Source organism: Sebastes fasciatus, chromosome 9 (assembly GCF_043250625.1).
Source record: "Sebastes fasciatus isolate fSebFas1 chromosome 9, fSebFas1.pri, whole genome shotgun sequence".
Taxonomy (NCBI): Eukaryota; Metazoa; Chordata; class Actinopteri; order Perciformes; family Sebastidae; genus Sebastes; species Sebastes fasciatus.
The window spans coordinates 35648577-35656573 of record NC_133803.1 but is presented as its reverse complement, the minus strand read 5'-3'; positions in this window follow the sequence as shown (position 1 = coordinate 35656573).

The following is a 7997-nucleotide window of genomic DNA, read 5'->3' as shown; positions in this document are numbered from 1 at the left end:
CTCTCCTCCCTCCCCTCCCTCCCCTCTCCTCTCCTCTCCTCTCCCTCCTCCCCCTCTCCCTCCTCCCCTCCCCTCCCTCCCCCTCTCCTCCTCCCTCCCCTCCTCTCCCCTCCCCTCCCCTCCCCTCCCCTCCCCTCCCCTCCCCTCCCCTCCCCTCTCCTCCCCTCCCCTCCCCTCCCCTCCCCTCCCCTCCTCCTCCCCTCCCCCCTCCTCTCCCCTCCCCTCCCCTCCCCTCCCCTCCCCTCCCCTCCTTGATTGTCTAAATAATCAAACAGTTTTTAACAATTTGTAATTTTTGAGTTTTAAGTTTTCAATCGTAGTCAAATATGTTTTAAAATCAGCTTTTTTAAAAGTATAACATTTTATGGATTTAATATTTTGCTAAGATATTAATCAAATTAATTATGTAAAATCTTCAGTAATATCTTTTTTTGCATCTTTCAAAGAGTTGAATATACTAGAATTGCTACTACAAGTATCATTTTTGTATAAATTTGCATGAAAATTGACCCCTGAAAACACACCTGAACACAAAGACAGTTAGTACATATTACACATTTCACACAGTGAGGTTTACTTGACCTTCAGACTCGATAACGTGGTTAAATGTGGAGGATATTAATGAATGTTGCAGAGAGGATCACTGTCACCCCAATTAAGGTTAAATCAGCTGATATTTATACGAGGAAGCGGTGAGTAATTACCAGCATCTGTTTAAAGTCACACCAAGATTCAGACCCAGACAACAATCATTTCACTATTCTTCTTTATATATATTAGATTGTTTTACTTATTTATTCATTTAAGGTTGTTTGTGAAGGTTGTCAGTCAGGTTGTTACTGTAATTAGTAAGTACAATAATTATAAAATACATAATAAGGTTGATCTAAATCTAATCAGGTGATGTAGTGTATGTATAACAGGAACGTCCGGTGTAGAATAAAGCTGCAGGTGGTTGACGGATGGACAGACTGTTGTACTGTTCTGTTCCTGTAACTCCTTCTGCAGATAACAAATCAAATGCAGCCAAAAGGTGCTCATGAAAAATGACACCTGAGTGGGAAATAAGGAGTCTGTGCTTTACGGGTGCTGATGGATGTGATGGATGTCACACAACAACACGGTGTGATCTGACTGAGTTAACTCTCCCAGACAATATCAGCCGAGCTCCCTGGGGGCTGTGTGTGTGTGTGTGTGTGTGTGTGTGTGTGTGCGTGTGTGTGTGTGTGTGTGTGTGTGTGTGTGTGTGTGTGTGTGTGTGTGTGTGTGTGTGTGTGTGTGCGTGCGTGCGTGCGTGTGTCATATAGAGAAGTAAATAAAGAGAAGGTGAGAATGCTTCATGTATTAAACCTAAAAGGAAATGTCCAATAGAAAAGACACAAAAAGGAAAGTGTGCCTTCACCTGTCTGACTCAGGTTTATATTATATATATTATATTATTATTTCCCTCCAGTATTTCAGCGTTCATTACTCCCTCTCTGACTCACACATGTGCCCTTTTCTCTACCGTCTGTTTCGTGTCATTCATTTTCATTTTTTTCATTTCAAAATGTATTTCGAACATGTGAAATAAAAAAAGTAAAAAATGTTAAAAAGAGAATAAAGGTGCAAACAAGTGGACAGACAGAAAAAAAGTAATATTTACATACAATGAAAAGCATAAGCAGCAGAAATTGTCAAACACCTGATGTCTTGGTTTACATATTCTAAAAGGAGTGAGAAGAAGTACAAAGTTATTTAATCCCACTTTAACCCCTTCTCTCCAGAAGTCATTCATTGATGATTAACCAGCTTCCTCATTGAGCTAAACATATACTCTAATTCATTTTCCTAAACTTGTCTAAATATAATAATTATTACCTTTTATCTCTGTCATACAAAAATATAAATTAATTACTGATATAATTATCCTTATCAAAAAATAAATTCATTACTTCCACATTAATCTTAATCATATTGAGTATTTCAGGGCGACACCAGGATCAGACCTTTGACCTTTGACCCTGATGACAACGTGACGATGTGACGCGTACGGTCCAGATCATAGGCCCCGTTCACACCTGGCATTAGAACAGGTCTCTACATGTGTCTCTGCATACTTCCCCGCTCTAAATGCAGATAAACACGTAGTGAACACACGGCTAATACAGCAGCCTGTGACGTAATGTTGCATGACTATCAGTAGTAATATCCTACATGTCCATGAATTCAGGTACATTCTATTAAAGGTTCCATAACGTGCTCATTTTCAGTTTCATACTTGTATTTTGTGTTTTTACTAGAAAACCTTTTATTTTCCTCGTACTGTCTGCCTGAATGTATATGTATATATGTATTTGTATATATATGTACTTGTATTTTACTCTCTGTCTGAAACGCTCCGTTTCAGCGCATTGCAACGGAATTGCGTTGCTAGGCAACAGCTTGGGTCCATGTTTACTTCCTGTCAGCTGATGTTATTTACATACACAGCAACAGGAAATAAACTGGGACACATTTAGAATGTTTAAAACCGTGTAATGGTCTAAACATTGTATATTTGTGACATCACAAATGGACAGAAATCCTGATGGCTTGTTTCAAACGCACAATTTCTGAATACGGGCTGTGTGTGTTTCTCCGTATATTGAACGTTTTGATAGTTTAACAGTATTTATATAAAGCACTTAAACCTGCTTTATAATATAAAAGACATGAAAATCTCACTTTTTACAATATGGGACCTTTAACATTATAATATAAGGTTATTGTGCCACCGGCTGTCCCCGGGGAACTCCATGCCACCGGCACCGTGTCATGATATCACTTTGGCAGTCTAGTGTTTCCTTTTGTTTCCTCTGTTTCCCTGCCCTTTTGTCTCCTGTGTGTTTTTCCCTGGTTTGTCTAGTCTGTCAGTGTGTTGGGAGGTGTGGCCTTCCTCCTCCTCCTCCTTCTCCTGGGCAGGCGCTGCTGGAGCAGCTGACAGCAATCAACCTATCATCACACACACCTGCAGTATATATACCCCGGTCTTCCTGCCAGCCATTGCCAGATCGTTCCGTCGCCCTCAGTGGTATTAAACTAAATCAGGCTCTCTAGTATTTTGCTCTTGACTTTGCTGTTGCTCTTGTTTTTGATTGTTTGGACTCACCTCGTTTTTTGCTCTGTGCTCAGGTCTGTTCACCTGCCAGCTGTGGCTGCTTCCAACCTGCCTGCTCACTCCTGCACTCTGCTCCTCCTCAACCTGGAACCCTGCTTTAGTTAATTCCTGCCTATTCACTCTCTGACGTCATTCCACCGCTCGGAGCTTTTTGTGGATTCATCTGTTCCTCCGGAAGGATTTCTGGACACCCCCTCCCCGTGCCCCCCGTTCTGTATATTAAGTATTGACTTTGTTACTGTATGTTGTGGACCACCAGTAACTCCAGCCCTGTTCATTGAACATTTATTATTTATGTAAATAAATGATCTTTGTTCACCTTTAAAGAATTGAGTCTGTGTCTGCATTTTGAGTTCAAGCTATTGTTGTAAACCAGAACATAACACACCGCTGCCTTTGCCGGGAAACAGCAGCGTACAGAGCTCCAGAGAGCCGGAGAAGAGAAGTTTCATGGAGATATCTATTAGTTAACATGTTTTACCATTTACCTGTAGTGTCAGATCTTTAAAGGCCGTTTTCTCAAAATTAGTTTTTTTTTTCTGAGCCAGAAATCTCCACTTCAGCAGCTCTAACATCCACCAGACTTTCCAGTCTCATTCCTCTCTATATTCTGAAGTTTTCTACAGAGAGGTTTGTTCATATATCATTCATCTTCTGATTTATACAACTTTATATTCTTAAAACATGGCAAATATAGATTTTTTGATGGATGTTGAAAAAGAGAAAAGAGATACCCAAAAATCCCCTCTGTAAAATCATTTGACTCAAATATGTCAACAAAATGAATCAAGAGTTTTGAACCAGGCTTTATCCAATGTTCAGATTTATGTTCTGGAAATGTATGCAAAATAGCACATATTTGATAAGGGACGGTCTCATCTGCATATTTAAACATGAAAAATGATTGTCTTAATGTAAGTAACTGTTTATTCACCTCCGTTAAAACAGCTGTGACGTCACTGAGCTCAACTGCAACGCAAGCTGCTGAAATATTGCACGGTATAAAAAGTAATCTGCAGATATGGTAGATGTACTGATACCATCAGACTCTCTGAGTGTCAGAAAACAGCAGAACAGACAGAGTACATGTTCCAATAATTATTATTGGACCAGTTGTTATTATGTGGGGTAAAATTGGCCTTTTTCATGCTTTCATGCTGCCTTTCCATGAAAACAAGGAAACGAACTTTACAGTACTGTAACTCAACATCTACCGCTGCAGACAACCATGACAGACACCTCATTATATTCATTTAGCTGCGGCAGGTTGGCTGTTTGAGGTGAGGTCATGCTGCCATAACGGGCGCTCAGATTTCATTACTGCGGAGCTGCTGAAGCATCCAGGAGCAACAACCGTCTGTGGTGACGCACTGCAGCCGGCCGGGGAGGGACCGTAAGAGAGACGCACTCTGGAGGTAGCAGTCATACTGATGATGAGATGATGGTCCTATTGTGACTTTAATTATCACCATGGATATACCTGCAGGCACGAAGGGAAAATATCAGTTTATGAATGCATCACATACACCTGTACATTCTAATGCAATGCAATACTCAAAGTCCTACAATCTCTGCATCACAGAGGTGTTACTCTACGCTCATGTTAAAGCCTGTATTGTATCTAATCCTGTGTACTTTGAAAATTCAAAGTTCGGATGTATTGTCATTACACAATATTACTGGGAATAACTAAATGCAGGCTAAATGACAATCTACAATTAAATAATAGCACTTGAGTGAAAGCAACAAGGAGAAAAAAACGACACTATATTTACAAAAGAAAATGTCGACCCAGTCACCAGAAGAAATGTTGGCATGGTACGTTTCTGCAAATCACCAATATGTTGAATGTTTACGTTTCTGAATCAAAAATACGTTTCATAAATATGTTTAATATCAGCCTCGTATCACTCTGGCAGAAACGTAAAAACGCAGCGTAACAACATAACAACGCGGCGCAGCAACGCGGCGTAGTCATGCAGCGTAAAGTCAACGTTGACTTCTGGTTTCAGAGAGGACACGAACAGCGGCCTCCTGGGCTAAAGTCCTGTGTTTGTTGGCCCCGTCCATTAACCTGAGTTGACTGTCTCGCTTGTTATACTCGTCATTACACAACGTAACTTTCGATAACGGGCGCTCGTTGTACTACGTCATTTGCTCTGACTGAACGCCCGAATGACTGAATCTGAAATGCAACATTGCGTTGCCTCACCTGACTGACAGACTGACATGAAATGTGTGAATACTTTCTACTGTGTGTGCATATTTACCATATAGTCCAATGGCTGATGCATGCAGTGTGAACTGTGGGAACCACAGATGTTTCGGGGTTTGTGTGTGACTGATGGAGATATATTCATGTTAAGAGATACAGTAAAGGTATAGACTATGCATCACTGTGTGTTAGTGTATGAGTAACTCGTTTGCAGGAAGTGACCATCATACTAACAGCGTTTGTGCATTGATGACGGCATCAAGTCATCCCTCCACCGTCAAACCGCTAGGCCTTTACACTCATCTGAAATGTCGTCACAGGTGCCCGGTGTCAAACAGGTTTCCGTCTCCCCTGTGGGGAGAGGTTTGTGCTCCTGGCTCGGCGTGGACCCAGTTGGGTTTGGTGATGGATCGCCGTCCTCAACCGGAGGAGATTACTCTGATAGATTACAGCTAAACTCCCCTGATGGCTGAACCTGGTTTACTGCAGCAGGAGACAGGCTGCATTCAGGGCTGAAAACGGAGACAATGGTCAACGCGGCCGGATGAAATCGGGGAAATGAGCAGCAGCATTAACGCTGTAATGCAAATGATGTGATTACGACACAAACCGTGTGTCCATAGCTTCCTCCCAGATGAACTGGATAATAGCATTTACTGGATATGCCAGTTTCACCAAGTAACAACTGTTGTTAAGTTTACATAGTTTAGATATTCGTTAGATTATAAAAAAACACTAAAACTATTTGGTCAAAGTCAAAAGAATAATTCACCATTTTATGATTCATGCAGCTCCGGTTCTGAGAAGTGAAGCCGACGCTGAAGAGCCTTAAACCTGCATCCTGTCTACCAGCCAGCAGGGGGCGACTCCTCTGGTTCTATAGAAGTCTCTGAGACAATGAGTCTACTTCTCTCTTGATTTATTACCTCAGTAAACATCATAAACATGAGTTTATGGTCTCAATCTCAATTGACAGGTCGCTACCACGGCGTTGTCCGGTCTGGGAGTTGTGCGTGTTTTCGTCTAACAACTTTAACCCTTTCAGTGTTTTCAGTTCATGATTGTAAATGGTAAATGGACTTGGACTTATATAGCGCTTTTCTAGTCTTCCGACCACTTAAAGCTCTTTACACTACATGTCAGTATTCACCCATTCACACACACATTCATACACTGATGGCAGAGGCTACTAAGGTCCAACTTTGCCCATCAGGATCTAATACTCATTCACACACCGATGGCTATGCCTTCGGGAGCAATTTGGGGTTAAGTGTCCTGATCAAGGACACATCGACATGTGACCCTGAAGCCCTGCAGCCGGGGATCGAACCACCGACCTTCCGATTGGTGGACAACCTGCTCTACCCTCTGAGCCAAAGACGCCCCAAGATAATTATAACATTTGGTCGCCTACAAATGTCTTATTCAACATTTGGTTATACTTAGCTCCACCCTCTCGTTTCACTTCGGGGTGCAAAAACCCCCCAAAAAAGATGGGAACGGCCAAAAACCAAGATGAGGTGGGTGACGTCACGGTGACTACGTCCACTTCTTATATACAGTCAATAGATTTATGCTTATTCACTTTCTTTTCAAGCTGAGAATATCAATGCTTCCTATTACAACAGTTCGTTATTATATAATATCTTACGAAACAGTTACTTTGTTATTTTTTGAGTATTTCCCTACGAGCCGCTACTTTAGACAACTAAACGTCTTGGTTAGGTTTAGGAGGAGATCCTGGTTTGGGTTAGAATAATGGTGCCTTCAGATGGGGTCGTGTTCACCGTGTTTATGAGTAGAATCCATATATACGCCCCCCTCATGTCATATTCATGACCTCGTCAGTGGAAAGTCTCTGGAAGCTCAGAGTTCACGAGTTGTGATGTGTTTGTTGACGTTGTCAGAAATGGCGGAGGCCATGGAAGATCTTGTACACGACTTCCCATGATGTAAACACAAGTTCACGAGTTTCATTTGAAGGCACCATAAATACGGAAGTTACGTGACAAATAAGTCAACGTTGACTTCTGGTTTCAGACGGGACACCAACAGCCGGTCTCCTGGGTGAAAGTCTGATGTTTTAAGACCCGTCCACCTCGACCTCCTCCCTACTCGGACTTTCTCTCTCGTTATACTCCGTCAGTTGCTCTGACGGTCTAATAGAGACGTGGATGGGTTCATTGTTGAAAGCTCGGTGCGTCTCATACAGACTCTTCCTCGGTGTGTCGGTATCAGACGCCGAGGGCCACTGACCGGGCGTCGGTATTTGCCGAGTCTGGAGTGAGAACAGGTTGATATGTGTCTAACCAAACGTTGAACTATTTTTGAAGGTTAACAAAATATCCTCCCAATACCTGACCCCACAGTCCTGCAGGAGAAGCTTTAGCTACACACAGAGACTCGTCTCTTTGACTACTTCAGATCCCCGTCTCTCTCTCACGTAGACACACCCTCCCTCCCTCCCTCCCTCCCTCCCCACAGCACTCCCTCCCTCCCTCCCTCCCTCCCTCCCTCCCCACAGCACTCCCTCCCTCCCTCCCTCCCTCCCTCCCTCCCTCCATCCCTCCCTCCCTCCGCACAGCCCTCCCTCCCTCCCTCCCCACAGCACTCCCTCCCTCCCTCCCTCCATCCCTCCCTCCC